This window comes from Pogona vitticeps, chromosome 3 (genome assembly GCF_051106095.1).
Source record: "Pogona vitticeps strain Pit_001003342236 chromosome 3, PviZW2.1, whole genome shotgun sequence".
Taxonomy (NCBI): Eukaryota; Metazoa; Chordata; class Lepidosauria; order Squamata; family Agamidae; genus Pogona; species Pogona vitticeps.
The window spans coordinates 23638931-23666706 of NC_135785.1; the positions used below are offsets into that span (position 1 = coordinate 23638931).

General features: G+C 41.4%; 1 protein-coding gene across 2 annotated transcripts in view; it reads right to left on the minus strand.

Moving 5' to 3' along the window:
* SCHIP1 (schwannomin interacting protein 1) overlaps positions 1–27776 on the minus strand; it is a 525056-nt gene that overhangs the window by 270837 nt on the left and 226443 nt on the right. The window lies entirely within an intron of this gene.

The window sequence follows — 27776 nt, forward strand, 5'->3', positions numbered from 1 at the left end:
TGCTTTGGTCCATGGGGTCACAAAGAGTCGGACATGACTAAACAACAACAAGACTCATGTCGTAAGGTTTTCCATGTGCTGAGGGCAGCTACCAGTGGGGCTATCTCTTGAGTCCTCACCAAGCATTCCTCCAAGATTGAAGATGCCAAAAGAAGGGCATCCCCAAAGGTATTAAAACCTGAGAAGATTCAAATGGAAATATATAATTTGTCAGATAGCCTGGGCCACCCCTTTGAATTGGGCTGTTATAGCTTTGGGGCTGAGTTCCACCCTTATCAAACAGAACCTACTGCAATGACAGAAATCTGCTGATGTAAAAGTAAAAACCATGGCCTTGAGTTTGCAAGAGTTGAGCAGTCCTCTTAACAATAGGAAATACTGAAGGTCACTAATTCACAGAGCCTTCATAAGTCAGAAGGGCAACAAATAAAATGATTTTCTTTTAATGTCTGCATATGCTGAGCCCAAAAGCTGTCTTTTCCATTTTTTCCCTGAGGAAAGAGCACAAAACTCAATATTTTATCTACTTTCTTTAATATTACCATAATAATTTCTTACTGTTACATACAGCACTGATGTTACCTGTCTGTCATGGGTTTGGAGGGAAAGTTCCATCCTATGGGGAGTGGAAGGCGGGACATCAGGAGGAGGGGCTGTACTGTATAAATATGTGATGCCTGTGTGGTGAGAGAGATGCTGAGAGACACTGGGATGTGACGAAGCAGCAGCTGGGAAGAAGAAGCTGTTGTGGGAGTCTGTGTGTCAGACAGGGTACTGCTGTGTGTCAGAGTACCAACCTGATAGGTTCAGGTGTCTGTTGGTTAGCCAGAACTGATAGGTTCAGGGTCTGTGCTTCAAGTTAAGGGTTCTGTGTGAACCAAACTGTGTGTATGTATGAGTGAGAATAAGCCACGTTACTTTATTTTATACACCTGATCATTTTATTTGCCTGTGTGTGTATTTAAATAAACCTTGTTCTTTTTATTGTTTGAAAATCCATCCCTGGTCTGTGTGACTTCTTGTAGGGAATGGTTGGTGGCAGCTTAGTTAATGTGTGGCAGATCCCAGTAGGTCTGGGTTTGTCACATTGATTGGTGGCAGCGGTGGGATACGACTGGTCCAGTTGTCCAGCGGTCCAGCAAAGCCTTGGCAAGTGTGCCCAGAGCGAGGGGGGTCTAGTCAGGGACAATCTGAGGCGCGTAGGTAATCTTCTAGGTGTACCTCACGGGGAGGTGCGCTAGTAGAAGAACGTGCCAACTGGGGAGACTTAGATTAAGGTGCTCTGAGGCAGCCTAGTTTTGGCGGGAAAAAGCTGAGGCAAAACTGCGTAGTAACAGTGAGCTAGCTTGCCAGCTGAGAGGCCCAGCAGAGGGGGGTAGGCTCTGACTCGATACTGTTACAAGTTTAGTGCTGAAGAACAGCAGCAGTCTCTAGGGAGAGCTGGTTCTGAGGCAAGAAGGAAAAAAGTGGTCGTTTTATTTTGAGGCTTGACTTTTTAAAGCAGCCTGTTCTGAGGGGGGATTATGCCCTTGACTCGAAGCCAGATGGCCGAAATGAGTGAAGTGAAAGACCCCCAGATTGACCAAGGTTCTGAGGATGAATTTGGCTCAGTGCAAGGTGACAGCACAGGAGAGCAGAACCCAGAACTCAGAAAGATACTCCTAGCCCAACAGCATGAACTGAGGGTGAGGGAAATGGAGGAAAGGGAAAGGGAAAGGCAAAGACAATTTGAATTGGAATTGCAGAGAGAGAAGATGGCGTTTGAATTAAGAAGACTGGAACTGATGAATCAGAACAATAATAACAATAGGGATTCTGAGGGAGGCCAATTGTCTAAGGCTGATCTGAAGAAATTCCCTGTGTACCACAAGGGAGATTGTCCTGAGGTGTTCTTTTCCTTAGTGGAAAGAGCGTTTGTGGACTTCTCAGTGAGGGAAACTGAGAAGATGACCATCATGCGATCTTTAATCAGTGGTAGCTTGGCTGAGGTTTATGCCGAGATGCCTGAGGAACTGATGAAAGATTTTGCAGAGTTTAAAAAACTGGTGTTTGCCAGACATGGGATAAATGCGGAGCAGCTGAGACAAAGATTCAGGTCCCTCACCAAGAAGCCAGAGCAGACTTTTACCCAAGTGGGGGCCCAATTGGTGAGGCTGCTTGAGAAATGGCTATCGCAGGAGGGAATAGAGACCTATGAGCAGCTTAAAGACTTGATAGCCCTGGAACAGTTCTATTCAGTCCTGCAGGGGGAATTGAAATTCCAGGTGAGGGAAAGGAAACCGAAAACTGTGGCAGCAGCCGCAGAGATTGCAGATTTTATTTCCCAAATAAGAAAGCCCTTGGGTGAGGGGAAATCTGTAGGTAAACCCAAAGAAACCTACAGCAAGTACTCTCAGGGACCAGGGAAAAGCCAGCAAGGGGGAGGGGCCCATGGTGAAGGGAAGCCCTCAGACATGAAACTAAGACCTCAGATTTTGGAGGGAAAACCAAAACAAGATGAGAGAGAATCAAAATACACCAGAAAATGCTATTTCTGTCAGGGAAAGGGTCATCTAATCTCAGAGTGTGAGAAATTGAAGCAGCTAAAAGGAATGGTGCCTCAGAATTCTAGTGGGACCAAGCCAAAAGCTGTGTTCTGTGTCCAGAAAGAGCAAAGCTCAGTGTCACTGAGGGAGCCTGTTGCCATGACTACTCAGTCTGGAACAGCTACCTCTGCTGATCAGGCTGAGGAAAATGGTCCTCTTGTGGAGGTAAAGCGCTGCTTGCTGGTAAAAACAGATTCTCAGTTGTTTGAGACAGCAGGGGTGGACGTAGGAATACTTGACCGTCAGTATAGGGGGCTGCGGGACACTTGTTCCCAGGTAACCCTGTGCCATCCAGATATTATTCCTAGGGAGTTTATAATCCCAAATGAGAGCATGAAGGTGGCAGGGATTGAGGGGCAGGTAATCTCTCTGCCAGTAGCAGAGGTGCCTGTCAACTTTCAAGGCTGGAGGGGAGCTTGGCGGCTAGCGATTTCATCAACTCTGCCAGCAGCCGTGCTCGTGGGAAATGACCTAGCTGAACATGTGAAACGGGTGCTAGTGATTACACGCTCACAAGCCACCACAGGGACAGTTCAGGGGGGTAATGATGAGCCAGAGACGGAAGCAGAGGGGAGTTCAGAAGCTGTGGTGGAAACCTTGACCACAGACAGCCGATTTGGACAGGAGCAAAAGGCAGACGCCACTCTCCAAAAGTGTTTTGAACAGGTGACTGACGCCCAGTTAACACCTGAAACCCCAGTGAGATTTCTGGAGAAAAAGGGGATTTTATATAGAGAAACCCTGAGGAATATCTCAAAAGGGGGAGATGGGATCAGAAGTCAGCTGGTGGTACCTGAAAAGTATCGCCCCATGATCTTACAAAGGGGTCACTCTGACATGTTTGCTGCACACTTAGGGGTGAAAGGGCCCCTTGATTTGATCAAACCAGATTGGGAGCAGATCACCCAGGATGACCCACAAGACGTAGTGACATACATAGACACCTTGATGAATGACCTAAAGCGAAATCTAGAGCTGGCAGCAGAAAACCTGCAAGCTCAGAAGGTCAGACAGAAAACATGGTATGACCACAAAGCTAGAGAGAGGCACTTTGACCCAGGGGAGGAAGTGCTTTGGCTTAGGCCCTGCAGAGAGAACAAACTGCAGCTCAAATGGGCAGGACCATATAGGGTCATTTCCAAGATGTCAGACCTGAATTACCTAATAGAGCAGGAGGAGAACCAAGCAAGGAGGGTGGTTCATGTGAATGCCCTAAAACCCTACTACAGAGGGGAACAGAGGGTTTTATTCGCGATAAAAGCAGCTGAGAGTGAGGAAGCGGAATTACCCTTCTGGGAGGGTAGAGGGGAAGTAAAATACAACCCAGAGGAGGTAAAGATCAGTCCTGCACTCACCCAAGACCAGCAGCAAGAACTAAAAATGCTGCTTAGTAAATATCAACAGGTGTTTTCCAACAAGCCGGGGATAGTGAAGGGAGTGATGCATCGGATCCACACAGGGGATGCACCCCCGCAGGCAGTATCCCCATACCGAGTAACGGGACCCTATAGGGACAAGGTGCGGAAGGAGCTGGACGAGATGCTGAGGGAGAACATAATCGTCCCCTCTTCTAGTCCTTGGTCCTCTCCGATAGTCCTTGTGGACAAGCCTGATGGGAGCATTAGGTTTTGTGTCGATTACAGGAAATTAAACCGTGTAACCACTCCTGATGCCTACCCAATGCCCAGGCTAGACAACCTGATTGAAACCATAGGGGGTTGTCGGTTCATCTCATCATTGGACCTGGTAAAGGGATATTGGCAATTAAGAATTGATCCCAGGGATCAAGAAAAGACTGCCTTTTGCAGCCCTTTTGGTCTCTATGAGTTTCGAGTCCTGAGCTTTGGTCTCAGAAATGCACCAGCCACATTCCAAAGGCTGATGGACCAGACCTTGGCAGGGCTCAGTGACTTTACAGTGGCCTACATTGACGACATAGGGATCTTCAGTAATACCTGGGAAGATCACCTGATACACCTGGAGTTAGTGCTGCAGAGGTTAAGTGCAGCAGGGCTAACAGTAAAGGCCAGCAAGTGTCAGCTGGGTAGCCCAGAAATAAAATACTTGGGTCACATGGTAGGGGGAGGAATGATAAAACCCCTGGAGGCCAAAATAGAAGCTGTTCGTGATTGGCCTAGACCCAACACCAAGAAAAAAGTCAAATCATTTCTTGGGTTGGTGGGCTACTACAGAAAGTTCATCCCGAGGTTTAGCGAGATTGCGGCTCCGCTGACCGATCTGACGAGGAAGAAGGCTGATGACCGCATCCCGTGGACCAGCGACTGTGAGGCGGCGTTCCAGAGGTTGAAGGAGGCGTTAATCAACTATCCTGTCCTGCGTGCTCCAGACTTCGACCGGGAGTTCATCATCTACACCGATGCGTCTAACAGCGGGGTAGGAGCAGTTCTGTGCCAGGAGGATGAGAATGGTGACCAGCATCCAGTGTCCTACCTGAGTAGGAAACTTCAAAAAGGTGAGAGACATTTGGCAACCGTGGAGAAGGAGTGTTTGGCCATAGTCTACGCGATCCAGAAGGCCAAGCCTTACATCTGGGGAAGACATTTTGTTCTGTGTACTGACCATTCACCATTGCAATGGTTAAAGACAATGAAAACCCACAATAGCAAACTTATGAGGTGGGCTTTAAACCTACAGGACTATGACTTTGAAGTGAAGGTGGTCAGAGGGTCAGTGAACTGTGTTGCTGACGCCTTATCAAGAAGACCTGAAGAATGAAGACGGCGAAAGAATATGGACTATGTGTATATAATGATGACAAAAAGTTAAATGTACCTGGTTTTGAATTTGGTTTGTATGAATAAAGGTAAATTGATGTAATGTATATGGTAAATGTTTAAATGCCTAAATGGTAAATGTTTAACTTAGAATGTAAGTATGAGTAAGTATAATATGGTATTGAATGTATAACTGTTGTTGTGTATTTTATCCAGGTTGTTTTTTGGTGAAAAGCACCTTAGCTTTCCCCCTACAAAACAACTTATAAAGAGGGGAGGTGTTACATACAGCACTGATGTTACCTGTCTGTCATGGGTTTGGAGGGAAAGTTCCATCCTATGGGGAGTGGAAGGCGGGACATCAGGAGGAGGGGCTGTACTGTATAAATATGTGATGCCTGTGTGGTGAGAGAGATGCTGAGAGACACTGGGATGTGACGAAGCAGCAGCTGGGAAGAAGAAGCTGTTGTGGGAGTCTGTGTGTCAGACAGGGTACTGCTGTGTGTCAGAGTACCAACCTGATAGGTTCAGGTGTCTGTTGGTTAGCCAGAACTGATAGGTTCAGGGTCTGTGCTTCAAGTTAAGGGTTCTGTGTGAACCAAACTGTGTGTATGTATGAGTGAGAATAAGCCACGTTACTTTATTTTATACACCTGATCATTTTATTTGCCTGTGTGTGTATTTAAATAAACCTTGTTCTTTTTATTGTTTGAAAATCCATCCCTGGTCTGTGTGACTTCTTGTAGGGAATGGTTGGTGGCAGCTTAGTTAATGTGTGGCAGATCCCAGTAGGTCTGGGTTTGTCACACTTACTAATATTACAAAACCTAAACCCTTCAAATTTCTTGGCCACTTGAATTTTGAGAACATCTTTCCTAGTCAGAACCTACCTAATTGAATTCTACCCTCCACTGTCATAACTATTCGCAGAGTCCATGTGGAGAAATATTTGCTGATTCTTATTTTATGCCTTTACTGGTTCTACATCAGTAGAAACAATCACCTCCTGGGAAATAGAAGGGGAAGATATGGAGGCAGTGACAGATTTTATTTTCTTGGGCTCCATGATCACTGCAGATGGAGACAGCAGCCATGAAATTAAAAGACGCCTGCTTCTTAGGAGGAAAGCGATGACAAACCTCGAGAGCATCTTAAAAAGCAGAGACATTACCTTGCCAACAAAAGTCCACATAGTCAAAGCTATGGTTTTTCCTGTCGTGATGTATGGAAGTAAGAGCTGGACCATAAAGAAAGCAGACTGCCAAAGAACTGATGCCTCTGAATCGTGGTGCTGGAGGAGGCTCTTGAGAGTCCCCTGGACTGCAAGGAGAACAAACCTATCAATTCTAAAAGAAATCAACCCTGAGTGCTCACTGGAAGGACAGATCCTGAAGCTGAGGCTCCAGTACTCTGGCCATCTCATGAGAAGAGAGGACTCCCTGGAAAAGACGCTGATGTTGAGAAAGTGTGACGCCAAGAGGAGAAGGGGACGACAGAGGATGAGATGGCTGGACAGTGTCTGCGAAGCAACCAACATGAATTTGACACAACTGCGGGAGGCAGTGGAAGATAGGAGGGCCTGGCGTGCTCTGGTCCATGGGGTCACGAAGAGTTGGACACAACTAAACGACAACATCAGTAGTCATTTTGATTGCGCCCTCAAATGTTTGCACACAAGCTGCACCGTCTCTTCAACAGATGGCTGTATCTAACAGCAACTCTTAGTTTGGAACTTTTAGGTGGTAATAGAAATCTTTTTATATATAACAAAATATCTTTACAGAATGTGTTCTTGAGCCTCATGCTTATTTGTCAACAGCCAGCAGTTCAAAAATCTCAGCCAAAATGGTCGGTAAGCTAATAACATGTTTCCAGATAAAATACAAAGGTCATTTTCTCAACAAATTTGTGGACAGAGTATACTTTTTTTTTTTTTTTGCTTCTAGGTTGGAACAAAAACAAATTAAAAAACCCACAGACAACAACAACACCCTGAACGGACCTATAACCTAGCAGGAGATGTCTACCATCTGAAACAACTGATGATATTAGTATTGAAATATGGAAACTATGTAACAGGAAATCTGAAAATAAATTCTTTTCTGAAAGATGATCCATGGGGGCTCAACACTGTTCCTGAATAATGTATGATTCCTTGCCATATACTCTATACTTATCACTCTTAAGGTTTAGCATTAAATTCACAATTTTCAACAAGAAATCTGAATGGTACAGCTGTCAAAAGGCAAAAGTTGCTATAAAGTAAACACACAGAGAGGTATAGTATAATCTGCTTTGAAGTATTAATAAGACCTCCCAAAGGATACATTTTCCTGTCACAGAAAATCGCTATGATCAACACCCATACCTTATAGTGATTGTAGGATTATTTTTTTTACTATTTTCATTCTCTGCTTCCTGCCGTGTAACATATTGTATGAGTCATAGGCTTCTATGTAAATCATCAACATGTCCTATTTAAAACACCCGATGACAATAAAATAGCTACTGTTTTTCCTAGGAATCTTATGCACTGTAGATTTGTTTCTGTTACTACTGGGTTGTTTTTTTTAATCCTGGATAGTGTCCAACTGCCCATTGTTTCCTTTCTTTTCCAACTGTTTTAATAGTACCATTAAAATATATGTAACCATCTTAATTGCATAGCTTTATAGTAGATCACATGTTTTGGATACAGAACAACCTGAATTCAATTCCTGGCCTCATTTCTGGATAACAGGGCTGGGAAAGATGGGTCCAGTCCTATTGTTAAGCAGAGTGCATTGTCCACCACAGGTAGCAAATGCAGAAGGAAATGGAATGAACAGAGCTATGGATATTCCTTGCCATGTAAGTGCTCCACCTCATGAGGCATCAGATGGAATATAGGACATTGCTCTGTGTCCAGTGTTGCAATAATATTCAATGGCCAATCAGGTAGGGCAGCCATGCTTGCTCTATCACAGAGGATTGTTCTCTGAAGGCACCTTCTCTTTGAGGTGCTATACAATCCAAGACCACAATAAAGGAGAGTATAAGAAAAGAGAGCAGTTGTCATACAGGTCAACTGGTCAAAAACTTCATTATGACAAGATGAGTTATTTTTTTTCATACGTTCATCATTATTTCTAAACTTACATATTTACCTATATATTAGCATCCTGGGTACAAATATAGGTCCTCGTCTGTCATTTTTTGGTGAAGAATGTCCACTTTGGGGCAAGCATAGAATGCACCATTGTTGTTATGTGCTGTCGAGTTGCTTCTGACTTATGGCAACCCTGAAAAGGTTTTCAAACTGTATGAGGTGATCAAGGGGCGTTTTAACACTGCCACCACCACCATGCCCCGTAAGGTTTTATGCGTGAGTGGGGATTTGAGCCCAGATCTCCTCTGTCCTAGACTAACATTTTATAGACTACATCACACTGGGTCCCATAAAATGCATAAAATCATAGAATTGTAGTGTAGTCAAAGTACTGACAAAGCAGGAAATCCACAGCTAAACCACCTTTCTTCATAAGGCTTGATTTCCAGTACACAGGTGTAAATTTTTGATTTTGGACTACAGTTCTTGCTTGTCTTTAAAGAGGCAATGTCTTTAATTGAGTTCTAATGGGATAACTTACTATCCTTCTACATAGCTGTTCTCTGCTTTAATTCATGTTATAAAGTGCCTTGGAATCTAAATTGAGCATCCATTATCAGAGTGGACAGATCTTTCCTTAAGAACACACCAGTTAGCAGCTATGCCTGGTAGTTTTACTCACACAGTGCGGACATATTAGTTGTTTAACACAGTTTGGAGATTTTGATTTCTCAGCTACCGCTGAAACCTCTGTGAAGAATCGCATAGTAAAACTCTGCCTGCTCTTAATCCCTCTTCAGTAGCAGACATATTCATCTGGTCCTACAGATATAAAAAGCACCTTTCCCAAACACCAAGGATTTCATGACAGCAATGACCGACTGTCTGTTATCTACATTTCATTTGCTTGGCAACAGAGATAAGGCATATTAAGTGTCTCTGAGCAAATGTTTAAACTGAATGGAAGCCTGTGCTCATTTCACAATTATCCTTTGGAAGGAGAAATAAATGCTGTGCCAACTACTTCAAATCAAAAGATAACTATGCACATGTAATGTTAGCTGTCTTACTCTTGTCTGTTAGAATCTACTTCTTTCAAAAAATAAAAAAAAACAAATGGAAAAGAACTTAAGACCTATAATTTTGCAGTAAGACTGAAAATTTAAAGCTTGCTCTACATGTGAAATGCTCTGGAAAGAATGAATGACAAATTGAATGATTGACAGGGGCAATATCACCACTACAAAGTTTTCCTTATAATCTGCAAACATAGAAATGTAGGCTGTTCTGCTACCTGATTTGGGTTCCCTTGTCCCAAATCAAAATCTGACAGGACAATGGAATTTAAAGAAACCAATACACCCAGCCTAGCCACCTCTGTGATGGACTGCTGGCCTCTATATGAGGTCAGAGGTAGATAGTACAACAAAATGTTGCAGTGTGTCTCCACCACCCGGAAAGGGATGTTTCTATTCAGGGTTTTTGCCAGCCAGTTTCCAGGCTTATGTTCCTCAAGAACTTAAAGCAAAGCTCAAGAAAGGAATTATCTTCTATTGCCTCCCCCTACTTCTGACCCCATTTTCTTTTTCCAACAGACATTCAAGATTCAACGGCTGCTGAATCTGTTCAATCTCCTTGTGCTTGGCTTTTCAGGAGGAAAGGCTTGTCACCATTTGTTTTCTTTAAATTTAAAGACAGTTTGCACTTTCTTGAAGTATATACTGATACTTTTCATTTCTCAATGGCCCTATTTTGGTATCGACAACTTGTGTCTGGAGTAGACCTCCCCATTTTGGACTGAGGAACATTCCCCATAATTTAAAATTTAAAAGTATGTGAGAAGAAGAGTGTCCTAGCTCTCCACTCATTTTCATTTTATTCCCATGACAAGTGCAAGGTTCAAGAGGAACGCTTTCTCAGTCCAGGGAGCATCTCTTCAGATCCACTTACTTTTCACATGAATTGACTAACAATGGGAGATTGCATAGAAAAATGGAGTTGCCACAGGCCTAAAAGGCCATCGAGTCGAACCCCCTGCTGAAAACAGGAATACAAATCAAAGCAGATCTGACAGATCTGACAGATATATATTGGAGAATCACAGCACTTTCTCCTTATGTGTTGGATAACCATTATTTAGAATGCCCGACTAGGTCAAACACATAGGAAATAACTGCCACCTTCCACAACTGAGTTCAGGAGCCTTTGGTGCAGTGGTTAAACTGGAGTACTGCAGTCAAGGCTCTCCTCATGAACTGAATTTGATCCCCAATAGATTTAGGTAGCCAGCTCAAGGCTGACTCAGCTTTCCATCCTTCTGAAATGAGTAAAGTTTCTGAGCTCACTGGTGTGGTGTCTGTGTGTGCTGCATAATTACACTGTAAATCTCCCAGAAAGTGTTCTATGTGGGGGGGGGTAGGTGGAAAAGAAAGAATATGAGTGCACAGCAAAGTTAACAGATGAGCAAATATATATGAAAATCAGGGTATCTCTCCCTCCGGTTAAAGCAATGTGGTAACCAAAGCAGCGTTAATGTTTATAATTTGATTGTATTTAAATTTCTGTAGTGTTTTTTTTTTTTTGAAGTTTTGTAAATTGCCTTGTCTGAGAGAAAAGCAGTATACAAATTAGGGCCAAATGCAGGCTTAAGCTATAAGCCCTTTGGCTTGCTGTGGGAAATATGTGGCACACCAAAAGCTGTTGAACTGCTGTTCCTATCATTCTTCACCATTAGAAGGATGGTGATTAAAGGTATGTGAGATATTTAACAAGTAGTTTTGCCATTGCCTCCACCAGTGAGTTTCCATGGCTAAGAAGTGATTTGAACCCAGATCTCCTGAGTCCTTGTCAGGGATATGAAGTCCAATAACAAGTGGAGGACCAAATATTCTTAATCATAGATGTTCATTGTATATGCACTGACACTTGGAGAGATGTTACATAGCATACATGAGATCCAAATTTTCTTTGCATAACAATAGAACACATGAATAGAGATGGGGGCATTCATATTCGAATATCCCCACACAGCTGGACGTAATGAGGGTCTGGCCTCCTGGGGCCGGAACGTCCACTCACGCATCCACTGTCACCACCTGTTCCTCTCTCCCTTCCAATTGCTCTGGGCTTGCGGTCAGCTATCCATTCATCAGCTGGCAGGGAGAATAGTCTCTCCTGCTAGGAGTGGCTAATCGATTGTGAGTTCCAGAGTGATTGGAATGGAGAGTGGAGCTGGTGGCAGCATCAGCGGATGCATGAGTGGATGGTCCCGCCCCAGGAAGCCGAACCCTTGTTATGTCCAGCTATGCGGGGGTATTTAAATACAGATACAAATACCCCCATCTCTACACATGAGCATTTATGCATACAGCATTAAACAGAAATCAAAGCTGGATAAGTCTTATGTTGGCTCCATCTTTTCCCAGCCTCATAGGTAAGAATATACAACCTCACATAACTTTAATTCTATGAATATTTTGTGAGACTGATATCTGTTAATGGGCTTGTATTCACTTTTTCATAATAGTCAGAACTGCTTTATCTGATATTTCGCACAACGAACAGGGATTCTATTATGTTCCCCACCTGCTTCAAACATACCTTGAAATTACCATTTTATTAGTTTTAGCATCTTTCAACAGGTTCCTCTCATTTTGAGTGTTGACATTCATGATATTGTCCCAAAAAGCTTGACTCACTCGTTTATCCCAACTTTAGCGGCATGTGTTTCCTTTCTCTGCTTAACCAAATCTTTTTCTCCTTAATTTTCAGCTCATCAGTTTTCAACACATCAAGCAAAATTATTAATTTTTCATTTTGAACATCAAACTTCTATTATGAAATCTCCCCAGTCTTGCTACTCATCAACAAAGTTCTCATATTATTAAAAATGAAATGACAAACAACAAATCAACACAGCATGCTATTTTTTTCTTAAATGGTTGAAATTATCAAGCGACTAGCATCACATAAGATTAGAGGTGTAGAATAGGGATGGGGATATCATTTGAGAAGAGATCAAATATTATTTACAATTGGAAAACATTCCACTAATTTAATCTAAATGGGAAAGTTAAAAGGTATGTTTTGCACTTAAAGACAGCTGTGGCTCATTTCTATTTCACCTGATAGGAATCTTTGTCAACAGCATTTAGAAAAAGATTCTGAGCATAAAACCTCACACATTTGGATATGCAAGTGGTAATTGCAGATCTAATTGGGCTAGCAATTTAAAATGCTTCGCCTTTGAACTGTTGTTGAACTGAAAATTTGGCTTTTGTGTAGGAAATTGCAGGTAGCATTAAATATGCTTTCTGGAATTAGAAACATGCTTTGAAAGATAAGTGCTGACATACAGCTCAAAATATCAAGTTGGGGGACTAGTTGGGGAAAGAGACGAGAAATCAAGGAGCCAACAAGAACTAGTCTGAAAGCCAGACATAGCACTGACAGGGTCTGACTCACCTTCATAGGGAAAGGTCAAACCATTCCCAAGATGGTAGCCCCAAACTCTCAGATCTTTTGTATTCCATTCCTTGATGAACTGGGAAGCAGAATAGTCACTGAGCACAGCTATTTCAAGCACCTTGAGGAAATGGTGGAGGTACTCAATAGCCCCCTCATCTGTGGCATCTCTGGAACGATATCCCTTCACAGAAGCAGACAACAGAAAATCCCAGCAAAAGGTGAAAAGTAGAAGATAGAACTAGACTACCACCCCAAAGCTGCTTGCATTGGGAAGTGCCCAGTTGGGGCCAATCAACACATCAAAAGCCTTAAAGGCAGGAGCTTTCCAAAAGTCTGGGGTATGTGCTGTTTCTACTTGGTACTTCAGCTGAAGCTGCTTCCTTATTAGCAGGCCTTTATATACAGCTGAGATGAACTCTTCTTTGTATTGTGCTAGTGCATTCACTGGTGGGAAAGTAGTTATTTAATTGTTTTTTTGGGAAATAGGTGTCAACATTTGGAAGAGAACTTTTGTTGAGTGATATGGAACTTAGGGCTTTATGTGTTCCGTAGCGTAGTTTGAAAAGCCTTTTGCAAGAGACTGATTCAGACTTCTGGCAAAAATGATTTACTTTCACTCAAGAAGTGTGTTTTTGCTATTGCTCTTATTATGAGTTTTAATATATTAGTTTAATTATTTTTTAATATTGTAATAATTTATTACTTAGCTTTTAACTTTTTTTTAATACTCTAAGCCACCTTGGATCCTTTAGGACAGAGGTCTAAAACTCAATTTCTTCTTGCACTGCATTGGCATTATGGTTGCCCTCAAAGGGCCGGTTGTATCTGTAAGACTATATAAATATATCTACTCTTTATCATATTAAATATAATTCTCCTCATTCAATTATCACTTTCTGACTCTTCGCTGCTTGGAATGCTGGGATTAGAAGTCCCACTGGGCAGATTCTCAGCATCCTTATGGAGCATTATTGGTGACTTAAGTGCCTGCATATTGTGTACTGCACAGTAGCAGGCAACACAGCAAGAGCCACATGAAATGGCCCAATGGGGCGGATTTGGCCCCTGGGCCTTGAGTCAGACATGTGTTTTATGATAAATGTGGAATATAAATATTTTAAAGCAAGGAACGAAGCTCCCTGAGTAGGGTGTGTCAAAACACTGGAAGTATTACATGAGAAAATGCACTAATGTTATATTGATTTGATTTGATTTGTATCCCGCCCATCTAGTCTATGCGACCACTCTGAGCAGCTTCCAATATAATATAAACAATTAAAATAACACAAAGTTACACAAATCTTCAAATGAAAACGTAAAAACCAGAAAAGTAAAGTAAAAATAGATAAAGAAGAAAGAATCAAGTATTGACTGGAGGGAAGGCCTGAATAAACATCCATGTTTTAGCTGGCTTTTAAAGATACCCAATGTAGGGGCCGTGCGAATCTCCAGAGGAAGGTTGTTCCAGAGGCGAGGAGCCACCGCTAAGAAGGCCTGATTTCATGTCTTTTCCTTCCGGGCCTCTCTCATCATCAGGCTCCTCAGCCTCACCTCCTGATTCGCACGGGTGATCTGGGTAGAGCTTGGTGGGAGCAGGCGTTCCACCAAATATCGAGGTCCTAAACTGTTTATGGTCTTATAAGTAAGCATTACAACTTTGAAGTTGATGCGGAACCGAATGGGCAGCCAATGCAGTGTGGCCAGAGTAGGTGAAATATGCTGGTATTTTCTCACTCCATTCACTCAACTAAGGAGTCTGGCTGCTGCATTCTGCACCACCTGGAGTTTCTGCATCAGCCTCAAAGATAGCCCCACGTAGAGTGTGCTACAGTGGTCTAATCTTGAGATTACGAGCGCATGCACCAAGGTAGTTAGTGCCCCCGTATCAACGTAGGGTCGCAGCCGGGCAATCCGCCAAAGATGGAAAAAGGCGGTACCGACTACCAACGCCACCTGCGTTTCCATGGTGAGCGCTGGGTCCAGATGGATCCCCAAGCTGCGAACCCCATTCTTAGTGGCCAAGCTCACCCCCCCAAACGAGAGAGAGTCACCCAAACGAGAGAGAGAGTCATTATACATAATGAGTTATCTTTTGGGATAACAGGGACATAACAGTATTTCTTTTATAATATAAAAAATGATTAACAAAGATGTGTGGGTTTTTTTGCATGTAACAAACAATGATAATGGATGGTGATTGTTACTGTTTACCTCATTTAAGGAAGACAAGATATATATAGGAAGCTTACTTTTACTAACTTCTTGTCCTTGTGTAGTATCAGGTTGTAAAATGCTATTAATGTTTCCACTTAGAAATTACTTTTTAATGCACATACAGTACTTACAAAAGGCACACTTTTATATAACGTGCACAGTTTCCCCTGTTGTTTAAAGTGTGAGTACTGTTCCAATGACAGGCATTTTTAACCATCTCCATTTTAAAATGTGTGGATGGTTTTCTCATCACTATATCTCTTCAACCTGTCTCATAAATGCACAAATTTTCAAGGGGAATTCCATTTCTCCTCACACATCTCCAGAGAAGTAAAAAAGCTACTTTCAGCAAGACTCCCAAATAAAAAAGGAGAAACTTTTACATCATTACCTATACATGGCTACTATCATGACCCTTGCAGTTCTGTGAAGGGGAAAGACCGATGCAGAAAACATGTCAGCATATTGTTCAGTATCAAGCCACACCAGAAAGTGTGATCAATTGTCAGCCACACTTCATGTTGTGGTTTGAAACTCAGCAATACAGCATCATATTTCATTTTGTTTGTTTTTTTCCTCCTTTCCATTCCAAGGACAGAGGGAGTAGAGAGGGCAACAGCAGAAAGTGCTCTGCATTTCTCTTATATCAACTCCTGACAACCAGGAACCTCTTGCTGCTCTAAAATGTAACAGGTAATCTGTAAAACACCACATAACATTAATGCTAATAAATAACTTTTTGTTATTTGAGATGAGAGACGCTCTTGTCCCAACCACCACCATGATGTACAACTCCCACTGGTTACCTAAAAACAATGTAACATGAAAAATCTCCCCCCGCCAGTGCTGATCTATGACTGAGCATATTTGAATGATATCACTATGTCCCCGGAATACCTACTGTATGATAAATAGAATACATATTCTGCAAATTTTTGTGAATATTTCTCTAAGCAAATGAATATCTTATCTCTACTTCCCACTAAAGTCTACTAAGAAGCCAGTTCTTGTATTCTTAATTTGCAGTTACTGCACACACTTCATTTCTAGGTCCTCACTGGAGCACATTATCAGTTATTTTACCACCAAAAATAAACTACAGTGTTAAATTCCCTCTCTCCCCTACCTTTTGAATGGATATATAATTGTTAATAAAAAAAATACCTACAGTACCTATTGTTTAATAGAAGGAATCCCAAACGGTGGAGCTGTTAAAAAAGAGCGAGGGAAAACATGCATTTCATTAACTTTTTATTTTTATTAGCAATTTCTAAGCCACAGTCTCTGATGCCGGTAATTAAATCACTGTGCTCTGATACAGGCATTATAAAATCACCGATGCACGCTGGGGACTAAATACCTAGGACAGCCACATTGCCATGCAGCTGGAATTTTTAAGGTGTTGTAAAGCATGTCACAAAATGATAAACATGATCGAGAGCCTTGTTTTCAGGAACTGTTCAAATGTTCTCACTCTACTGTGAACAACAAAAGAGGAAAACTGCCTTAATTGGCTGCATTATGACAATCAAAGAAACTGACTAGCAAAGTAAAAAAAAAATCCAAAGAAACGGTACATTGTTGATACCGTATTGGATTACAATGTAGTTCAGAGTGGGGGAGAGAGCCCCTATGTAATTACCATTTGTTATTTTGATGCTAATTAGCTTTAAAGTTCAAGGAAGCATATACACCTGTCTGCAAAGAGCTTTCTGCATCACCATCTTAGATTGTGACATATTGCTGGCAGGTATTTGACTGAGCTCCCTACTAGCAACCTCTTTTTCCTCTCATTCTGCTCCTTTCATATAGAAGTAGAGAAGACCCATGAAACTGAAAAGTTAAATTCTTCTTTGGAGTGTGATCTAACCAACATACTATTATAGTCTCACTCTGGTTGGATTTCCCCCCCTCATAGACCAATAGGAATGTGGGAGGGGGGAATCCTGTTGCTTAACTTTGTGCTGACAGCATTTAATTTAAAGCAATTAAAAGCTTCCTCTCTCCCTCCTTTTAGAACTTGAGGCTCCCTAGGGTGCCCTTTTGCTCTGCGGAAGCCTTTGGGAGCCTGAGGATGGTGGTGCAGGGAGAGGAGCCTTTAATAGGAAAAAAATATTAGTGACAGATTGATGCTGATGGAATCAGGACCAACATGAGAAACATGTCAGTGATTTTTTTTCTTTTTACTATTAAAGACTTCCACCCACCCATCAGAGGAGGGAGTCTTGGAACCTAAAAAAGAGGGATGTAGGATGCTTTTATTTTAAGTTAAATGGGTTACACTGCACAAAGTTACATCAACAGGACTTTACTGTGTATTGTATTGTCCATTAGGTCCATATGAATATGCAAAGAAACTGTTAGGAACTTGAATTGAAAACAACTTCTTAATCAGGCCCCTTTTCAACTGCAAAGATACATTTGCTTAACTAATGAAAAACCCTAGAACTGTTGAAACACTACACCAGTTGTTCATAGGGTGCTGTGCAGGTCTTACAGGTGGGATTCTGAGTAGGGCTTGAAGCACAGTGAGGATGCCAGATATGCTTACAGTGTTTCGATAAGAAACAATCACAGAAATGCCCTAAACACATTCAGTAGAGCACCCATACAAACACCATGGCAGATCTTTGTTGTGAACCTCTGGTCTGCTTGTCTTTTAGGCAGTGTGGTATAGAGTCCTGGACTCATCTCACATCAGAAAGTGTGGCAGGCAGCTAATTGCACAAAGCTTCAAACTGTACCTGGGTTCAATCTAAAACACTGGTTCTTAACCTTGGGTTACTCAGGAGTTTTGGACTGCAACTCCCAGAAGCCTTCACCACCAACTGTGCTGGCAAGAGGAGAAGGGGATGACAGAGGACGAGATGGTTGGGCAGTGTCATCGAAGCTACCAACATGAATTTGACCCAACTCCAGGAGGCAGTGGAAGACAGGATGGCCTGGCATGCTCTGGTCCATAGGGTCACGAAGAGTTGTACATTACTTAATGACTAAACAATAACAAAAGTGGCCAAAATTTTTGTAATAAGTCTGGCTGCTGAAATTAACATGAGGAACTTGTTTCCATATTTTTTCCAATTTCTTGGCTTAATGTTTGGTTCTTTGGACATTTGGTACTTTCTGTACTTCTGAGGTTGCTTGTTATTCGAACCCCAACCCTACAAGGTATGCTTTTCTTTGTTGTTTATCCAGAAGTATAATAGCCAGCTTATTAAACTTGTTTTATCCGTCATAACTTGCTCATCCCAGTATACTACAGTATTGTGGTTTCATTTTCTAAAAGTGGAGGTAGCTGGAATTTATAATAAGAGATGGGCACAAACTACCAGTTCATCCATTGGATGAGCAGGTGTTCGGCGTTTCCCGGCCCTGCCTCCTCCAGTAGGTACCCACTTAGAGGCACTGCCCAGAGGAGACAAGGCAGGGAAGCAAAGTCACTGCCTTTGAGTGGATGTCCAGCAGACGAGATGTGGTTCAGAATGCCCAAACACCTGCTCATCTGAAGGACAAACTAGCATGAAATGCCAGAATGACAGGTCATCCCCATCACTCTTTATAATATAAAGGGAAAGATATGAAAAATGATCTTTCCAACTTATGCCTGCATATACAATCCACTGATGCTGGCTTAGAGCATCTGGCTATTATATGATGAACTGTTTCTTTGGACTCATGACAGACTCTGAATAAATCACTTATGCCTTATTTCATAATTATTTTCTGATAGTGCAAATAACTTGGTCTTGGATTCTATACATGAATCCCTCAGTTTCAGCCTAAGATGGCTTAATTTAAGCCACATGTTTCATTGTTGCTTATTGCTTATGGACATTATTATCCAGGAGGTAACTGGGGTGCTGTCAATCTACTGGTTTCTCAAGTCACAAACACCTGCGCTGTGGTTCTTTCATCAACATGTTGGCTCTCACGTGCAAGTTGTGATACTTTTAGTCTTTATTGTTTTCTACCATCTGATGAAGTGGGACAATGCTCCCATAGAAACAGTTCCAAAATCTGACTACCATACAGAGATTCTTGAGGTCAACAAGTCCATGCCTATGTGGCAAATAAAGGTTCTCTGTATCTGTCTCTGGATGGTGGCACCAGGATTTGGACAGGGGAACTTATTTTATTTTATTTATTTATTTATTGGACTTATATACCGCCCCATAGTGCTACAAGCACTCTCCGGGCGGTTTACAATTTTAATTATACAGGCTACACATTGCCCCCCCAGCAAGCTGGGTACTCATTTTACCAACCTCGGAAGGATGGAAGGCTGAGTCAATCTTGAGCCGGCTACCTGGGATTTCAACCTCAGGTCGTGAGCACAGTTTTAGCTGCAGTACAGCGTTTTAGCCACTGCGCCACGAGGCTTTGAGTTCTTCTGTTTAAGTTACCAAGATCACTATATGTTCAGTCCATGATTCCAAAAGAATGTGTTAATTTTGGGGTTGCCCAGCTATTTGTAGCAGTATTTTTTTTTCTTTTGTACCAAGTTCTGATTTGAGTACCACCTTAATTGCATCTATTCCTGAATAAGGATTTAAGTTCCTCATGGTTTACACTGAGATTTTAATGGCTGCCTAGATACTTACAGGTTTTCTGCTCCTAATTGTTCATTAGTACCGTAGTCACTGCTCTCTGAAAGTCTGTCCCTTTGAATGTGCTTAACAGCACATCTATCAACACTAAATTTCATTTTGATATCTGTACTGCAAGATTCAACTACTGTATGTTTAAGAGACTATTCAGCTTATCAGGAGAACTTGCAAATAAGTTAATATCATCCATGTGCATTGAGATGAAACATCAAAGCATTTGTTTGATAATTAGCTGTGCCTTTAGAGCTATCGCTGAACTTCCTTTAGAACTACCGCCAAGGTGCCTAGATAGAGGATTTACAGACAGACAGAACCAGAATCCTCAAAGAAGCACCCTTAAAAAAACTTTTCTGATAAATAGATTGTTACACTTCACCTTAATTTTGTTTGTCATTTCGTCATGGATCTAGACAGTAAAGTAATAATCCTATTATCAGGTTTGTAAATCTTCAAATGAGTGGGGCACAGAATCACATGCCTGATTCAATATGGAGGAATCAAGAGTGAGCAATTCCTTGAAGCCATAGGACTTCTTAATGTAGTCCCTTCTTTGGTCTGTCAGGTTGCAGTTGCGTTTGGGAAAGCTATAGATATTTGAGGAAATAATTGATGTAAACATATTGTAAACGGTGAGTAAAGAGGTGATAGGTTGGAAATATTTAGGATCAGAACAATAGCTAGATTTATAGAAGGAGACAGGTTACCCTTTGTATGAATGAATGAATGAATGAATGAATGAATGAATGAATGAATGAAGGAATGAAGGAAGGAAGGAAGGAAGGAAGGAAGGAAGGAAGGAAGGAAGGAAGGAAGGAAGGAAGGAAGGAAGGAAGGAAGGAAGGAAGGAAGGAAGGAAGGAAGGAAGGAAGGAAGGAAGGAAGGAAGGAAGGAAGGAATAAATAAATAAATAAATAAATAAATAAATAAATAAATAAATAAATAAATATCATAATCATAATCATAATCATAATCATAATCATAATCATAATCATAATCATAACAGAAGAGAAGCAGGAATCAAATAAGTAAATAAAGATCCCTGTATAAATATTCCATACTTACCAACTTCTCCCACTTTCTCTTCTGTTATTCAAACACAAGCCCCAACTAAACCTTAAACTCTTTTAAAAATATTATGCAGCAGTGAAAACATGAACCGGAGGCATACACATTCACAATGTGATTTGTCTTCTGAATGGTCTCCTTTATGATCTACCATACTGTCACCTGATATTGTTTAAAACCATTGCCGAACAAAAGCAATTAAATAGATACACTGGATTAGTTTATTTCACCTTCCCCAGAAATATGGAGTAAGTATTCTATTGCAGTATGGTCTTATAATTGCTATGTCCAAGTTCAGTAGGAAACACTGGAGCAAAGCCCTCTGTAATATGTCACAGTTGGTTAAATACCTGTGGTCTCCAGCTTGCCTTTGCATATAATTCAAGTTCAGTTCACTCAACCAAATTAATGTATTATTAAGGTTCTTGCTGTGTTAGTGTAGCAAAATGGAGAGTTCTGCCCCTTGGGTGCATATTTCAGAATTCATCCTGGATGATAAGACTACCGATAGTAACTAGTAAGAGGTACTGTGCTTCTCAGTACCCGTTAATGAGATTTCCTTGGCCTTCATCCTTCACTACCATCTTTTTAGTGCACATACATAAATCCAACATACATACAAAGACATTTGTTTTGAGCCAGGGAGCCCAGCACCAACTGGGAATGGTTTGAGATTGATATGCAGAGATGTGAAAACTATAGTCCCCGGAGCCCCAAATGTAGGCCCCAGCACCCTTCTTCAAATCAAATTTAGTCTGATGTAGTGTGGCATGTCTTCACATTTGGGATGGAAATAATTTGAGACTGGTTTTTAATGTTTTCTTTTTTAAAACCCTCTACCCAATGTGATTAAAATGGAAATTGATAGACCTGCCCAGGTCCAGAGGCTTGAATGTTTAACTCATTGAAAGTTTGGATTTGATTATCTTAGTGTTCAACTATGTTGGGGTTGGTTGTTGTGGGTTTTTCGGGATCTTTGGCCGTGTTCTGAAGGTTGTTCTTCTTGACATTTCGCCAGTCTCTGTGGCTGGCATTCAACTATGTTGGGGTTGCTGGCTAGACTTACCATTTCTCTCCTGCTTCCCACCCCAAGATTCCTCCTTTACCAACACCTACATTGTAGGTAGATGCAATACTGCTTCATGCTGGAAGCAGCTGTATCTACGGAATTTGGGTTGTGTGGGTGAAAAGAATTTTGTTTCAGTTCATTCTCCAATGTATGCACATATCCCAAATGAACTTGTGGATTTAAAATAATTGAAAAGAAAAGAAACTGAGATATTTCCCCATCCTTTGCTTCCAGACATTGTTTATTATTGGCCAGCATGTGTCTTAGTGCTAGTTTACTGAACTAGAGAAGACCTACTGAATTAAATGCTGAATCATCAATCAATATTTACATAAATTTCATGCTATCTATGGGTCTATCCTAGTTGTGAATAGCAGTAATACAATGGCCCATTATTAACCTGGAAGCTTTTTCAACAGCTTGCTATTATGCTGGCATCTATTTAACAGAAAACTTTAAAGCAGAGTATAAAATAATATGTTACATATACCATAAACAGATTGAAAAAGTAATTAAGCCATAATTTCAGACTCCTCTAACACTGCAGCAAGTAATTTCTGCAGCTGCTTCATTTAATTTAAAAACGGGAATCAGTAGCAAACCTAAAAATTAACAGTAAAAATTGATAAAATATCCATAATAATTTGATATCTCTCCCCCACCCCCAGTATGTGGAAAGGTTGAAGGCATTTAGGGATGGGCAGATGCTTCTGCTAAAATAATGAGAAGCCTACTGTCTACAACTAGGAGCTTTATTTTATGTAATCCTATTTATTTCAATTTTGGATTGATTATTTGTTTTTACCCTAAATCAAAAGCTTCATCACTGATGGAGCATTTGAGTTGCATTCAGTGGAGGCAGTGAACCTATGAAAGAGCACTTTATTTATTTATTTATTTATTTATTTATTTATTTATTTAATTTATATCCCGCCTATCTAGTCGTGGTGGACTACTCTAGGCGGCCAACAACAAAGATAAAATACAATAACATAAAACAGCATAATTACAACAACAATTAAAAGTAGGGAAACAATAAAGGAGAGAAAAAAAATCAAGAGTAATCTGGTGAGAAGGCCTGCCGAAACATCCAAGTCTTTAATAGGTTCTTAAAGGTGCCCAGCGAGGGAGCTCCGCGAATACCAGGAGGTAAGTTATTCCAAAGGCGAGGAGCCACCGCCGAGAAGGCCCTATTTCTTGTTTTCTCTTTTCGGGCCTCCCTCGGCATTAAGCTCCTCAGCCTCACCTCCTGGCTCGCCCATGTGACCCGGGTAGAACTTGGTGGGAGTAGGCGTTCTGCCAGGTATCGAGGCCCTAAACCGTTTAGGGCTTTATACGTAAGCGTTAACACTTTGAAGTCGATGCGGAACCTGATAGGCAGCCAATGCAATGCGGCCAGAGTGGGCGAAATATGTTGGAATTTTTTCACTCCACTGAGTAATCTGGCCACCGCATTCTGCACCACCTGTAATTTCTGCAGCAACCTCAAAGGAAGCCCCACGTAGAGCGCATTACAGTGGTCTAATCTTGAGATTACGAGCGCGTGTACTAAGATGGTGAGCGCCCCCACATCCAGGTAGGGCCGCAGCTGGGCTATCCGCCTGAGGTGAAAAAAGGCGGTGCGGACCACCGACGCCACCTGTGACTCCATGGAGAGCACTGGGTCCCATTCAAGGGACCTTAATCTTTGCCAGTTCCCCTTCCCACTGATGACACTTTCAGAAGACCCCAAAAGCAACTCTTGAGATATGGGTGATTTTCCTGAATGCAACATGGTGTGGAAGGCTAGTAGGAAGGTTGCACCAGTGAAAATTGGAAGTAGTTCTCAATAGCGCAAAACCACTCTTGCACAAAGTCCTTTGGCTAGAAATAAGCAAACACAGTTCTGTTTTCCTCTTTATATCTTCTGCCATGCTGTTTCCTCACTAGAGAGGAAAGGTTAAATAGCGAAGCCAACATTTACATAAATCTTATTGTCCCAATGGTCTCCTCTAGTTGGTCCTAATGAAATCAATGGATTTAGGCTTCTGTCCATAGCAAACTGATTTGTACAGTATCTTTAGGGAGGAACCTACTAAAACCTTATAAAATATGACCCCCTTGTAAAATATGACCATGTCGTATATCCAGTATCTGAAGTGTTGTCAGGCAGAAGATGGATCAGATTTGTTTTTATTGCTCCAGAGTGCAGGAGTAAAACTAATTGGTCAAAATCGCTAAAATCCAGATTTCTGCTAGGCTTTATAAGTGAAATTGCAAAGATAAGGATTTTATATTAGGAGAAACCTCTTAATGGGTAAGAGGTTTTTGACAGTGGCTGCCTCAGAAGGTGAACTCTCTGTTGGAATAATTTTTAATAGGCTGGAGGGCCATCTGTCAGGGATGCTGTAGTGACATCTTCCCTGAACTGAATGACCTCCAAAATCCATTTCCACCAGGAATGGGTACACATTTCACTTGCAATCATTTTTAATAAGAATTTTAGCAATCTTCGGAGTTTCCCTCATGTTTAAGATGGAAAACCCTTCTAATTATAAGAAACTGAAATGTGAAAGAATCCAAAACTAACAGAATTGTCCATCCCATTCCAGAACCTTGATGATAAAGGCCAGACCTTTATCATGTCTTTATTTGAATCCTTGTGTATTCAGTCATGCTAATGTTGATTAGGGCTTTCCATGCCTTGCCTTCTGCTTCAGCCACTGTAGGAGTGGCAGGTAGAAAATGACCTTTCATAGGTTGGGTATAAGATGGGTGGCACAAAAGGGATTTTCTCCCTCTCTCATAATACTAGAACCTAGAATCATTTAATGAACCCGAATGGGAAGAAAAGTTTAAGAAATTCAGGACAGATAAATCGAAGCACTTCATCACAGAGTACATAACTAACTTGTAGAATATGCTGCCATGAGATGTAGCGATGGCTGCCAACTTGGATGGCTTTGAAAGGGATGAAGTCATGGATGAAAAGAGTAGCAATGGTGGCAGTAAGCCTTTCCATACCAGCTGTTAGGGACCATCAGCAGGCAGGCGTTTGTGCACAGACATCCCACTTGTAAGCAACTAGTTAGCCACTGTGTGAACAGAATGCTGAGATATGTAGGCTTTTGATCTGATTCAGCATGGATTTTCATGTGTTCATAATATGGCCCTCCCCATGCTGGAAACAGTTGTACCCAAAGATGTGAAACCTGCTGTTTCTCACTCTGACCAAGAATTGGAAGGGGAATACATTTTCCCCCTCTCCCTGAGAACTCACCACATTCTGATCACCCAGGGAACAAATCTGCAAGACAGAAAATCTCAGGGAGTATTTCTGAAACTGTACAGAAACTGAACATTTCTTTTCTGTAGAGAAATTGGCAATTACTGTTACTACACAGAATTTGGCAGTTGTTGCACTGAATGAAACAGGGAAATTAGCAAAAGCCTTCTTTGCAGATGTTGGAAAAATTTTCTTTGCATGAGGAAGATGGGGAAATCACAGAGAATGAGACATTTAGTGAGTACTTGTCATATCCCTAGTTATACCTATTACATTTGGCCAACACAAAAATAAAGATGTTTCGTTTCAATTGATTTTAATTTCAGCTTATTTTAGGACAATCTACCAAAAATTATACATGCTGCCATGATTAAATGTACTAGAAAACTACACTAACAGGATTTCCCATTCCTGTTTCCAATGGTAACATTTGATTATATGACCCTCCTTGGGTCCTTGTTTCAGAGAAAGGCGCGATTTAGGAGAAAGGTGTAATAAATAAATGAAAATAAATTCTGTTGGAAGAATGTATTCTCGAAGGCTTTCACAGCTGGGATGCGATGGTTGCTGTAGGTTTTTTTGGGCTGTCTCTGTGGCTGGCATCTTCAGAGGACAGGAGGACACACCAGAACACAGACAGACTTCTAGGTCCTGTCCTCTGAAGATGCCAGCCACAAAGATTGGCAAAACATTGGGAAGAAAAACCTCCAGAACACAGCCAGACAGCCCGAAAAACCTACAACAACCATCTGTTGAAAGAGTTTAGTAATTGCTTATCCTCTGTATCATCTGGTAACTCTCTACTACATGGAGAAAGGCAGCAAATACAGTGGTGCCTTGCTTAACAGGTGCCCCGTTTAACGATGAAATTGCATACCGACAAACTTTTTGCGATTGTTTTGTTTTAAATAGGGAAAAATCACTTTGTGATGATCGGTACCCTGTTTCGCTTACTGATTATCGCAAAGCGATGATTTTCCCCCAGCTGATCGGCGGTTCCAAAATGGCCACTGGGTAAAAAAAATGGCCGCCCGCTGTGTTTAGGGATGGATTCCTTGCTTACCGGGCAGCGAAACTGGCCGCCATATGGAAGATCTTCACTTAAAGGTCAGTTTTAAGCCCATAAGAACGCATTGAAGGGGTTTCAATGCATTCCTGTGGGCTTTTTAAAATCGCATAGCGACGAAATAGCTTTGCAGCGATTTTTGCTGCACCGATTAATGTCGCTATGCGAGGCACCACTGTACATAAAATATAAAATACTTCCATTAATAAATAAAAATAATGCAAGTTTTTTCTTTTCTACACACCGATTCCTCTCTCCAATGGTAAACACCCTTTCTTTCTTTTCCTTTTGTATGCATTCTTTTTCTCCAGCACTACAGTAGCAATTTCCTATTTTTCAGAAAGCTTGTGGCAGCTCAACCAGTGCATGGGTACCCCAAGGATAAGTCATCCGTCCATTCTGTTGGTACAGATACCACTTGAGGGCTACAGATCAAGACTCGTAGTAGGTCTCATTACCTTGCTAAAGTGATCAAGCCCTCAGCATCATAATGTTATTGGGTGATTTAAGCATCACAGAGGAATAGCTTTTCATTATATTTAAAACCAACAAAAATCAATACACAAATGATCCAAGAAGAAACTGGTATCGATCTAACCGTCCCCAGGTTATTATAATCTGAACAGGAAAAAGGTAATGTCCAATTAACATGGCAGCATTGCATTTTCTAATTGTCCTGACTACATATGTTAACCTTAGCTAAACAAATTAAATATTGACAAATAGTGGATGTGAGCACAACACTTGTAAACAACAATCGCAGAGATATATGTATGCATATATGGAAACTAACATATATATTCAGTTTTGCCTGATTGTAGCACCTACTTTTTAAAACACCATTTTCCCTTTTCCTTCATGTCGGTCTTTCTCTTTGTGGTTCTTCTAGTTTTTGGCACATTGGTTAAACTCCAGTTTAACCAAAATTCTGCTCACTATCCAGGTTCAATCTTAGGTAGCTGGCTCAAGGTTCACTCAGCCTTCCATCCTCTGAGGTCAGTAAACTGAGTACCCAGTTTGCTTGGAGGTGGGTGATGTGGCAATGTGTGGCTTGGATAATTAAATTGTATACTGCCCAGAGAGTGCTTTAAGAGCTATGGGGCAGTATATAAGCAGAATGCTTTGCTTTTTCTCCATCATGGGACTAGTTCGACAGTATCAGTTTCACCTGTGACAGAAACCTATTTGCCACCCCATCCTAGAGATGTTTTCCTTCTCTTTCTCCCACTCTGTTTCTTTCATTCAGGTCTTCCTTTTGTCTGCCTCAATGTCCACTGAGCCTGTATCAGCTTCACAGAATTAAAAAGCCGGAACAATTTGAAGGGCTTTTCCCCATGTAGTTGGGATACATTCTTGTAAAGATGGGGGGACATGTCTGTAGATGCTGTTTTGGTGGTGTAGGCAGTTGGGGCATGATTTCAGGACTGGGGGAACACCACCCCCATTCTTTCCTTTTTTCTGATCATCCTCAGATTTTTTTAAATTTTTTTTACATATATAAGGTTAGCACTAAATTACCTAATTGCATTATTGCTGGGCCCTCATTATTTATTTCCCACATTTCTGCCCCATAAAAAGATTGGCAGAGGCAGAACCATAAGAAGAAAGAAGGCGG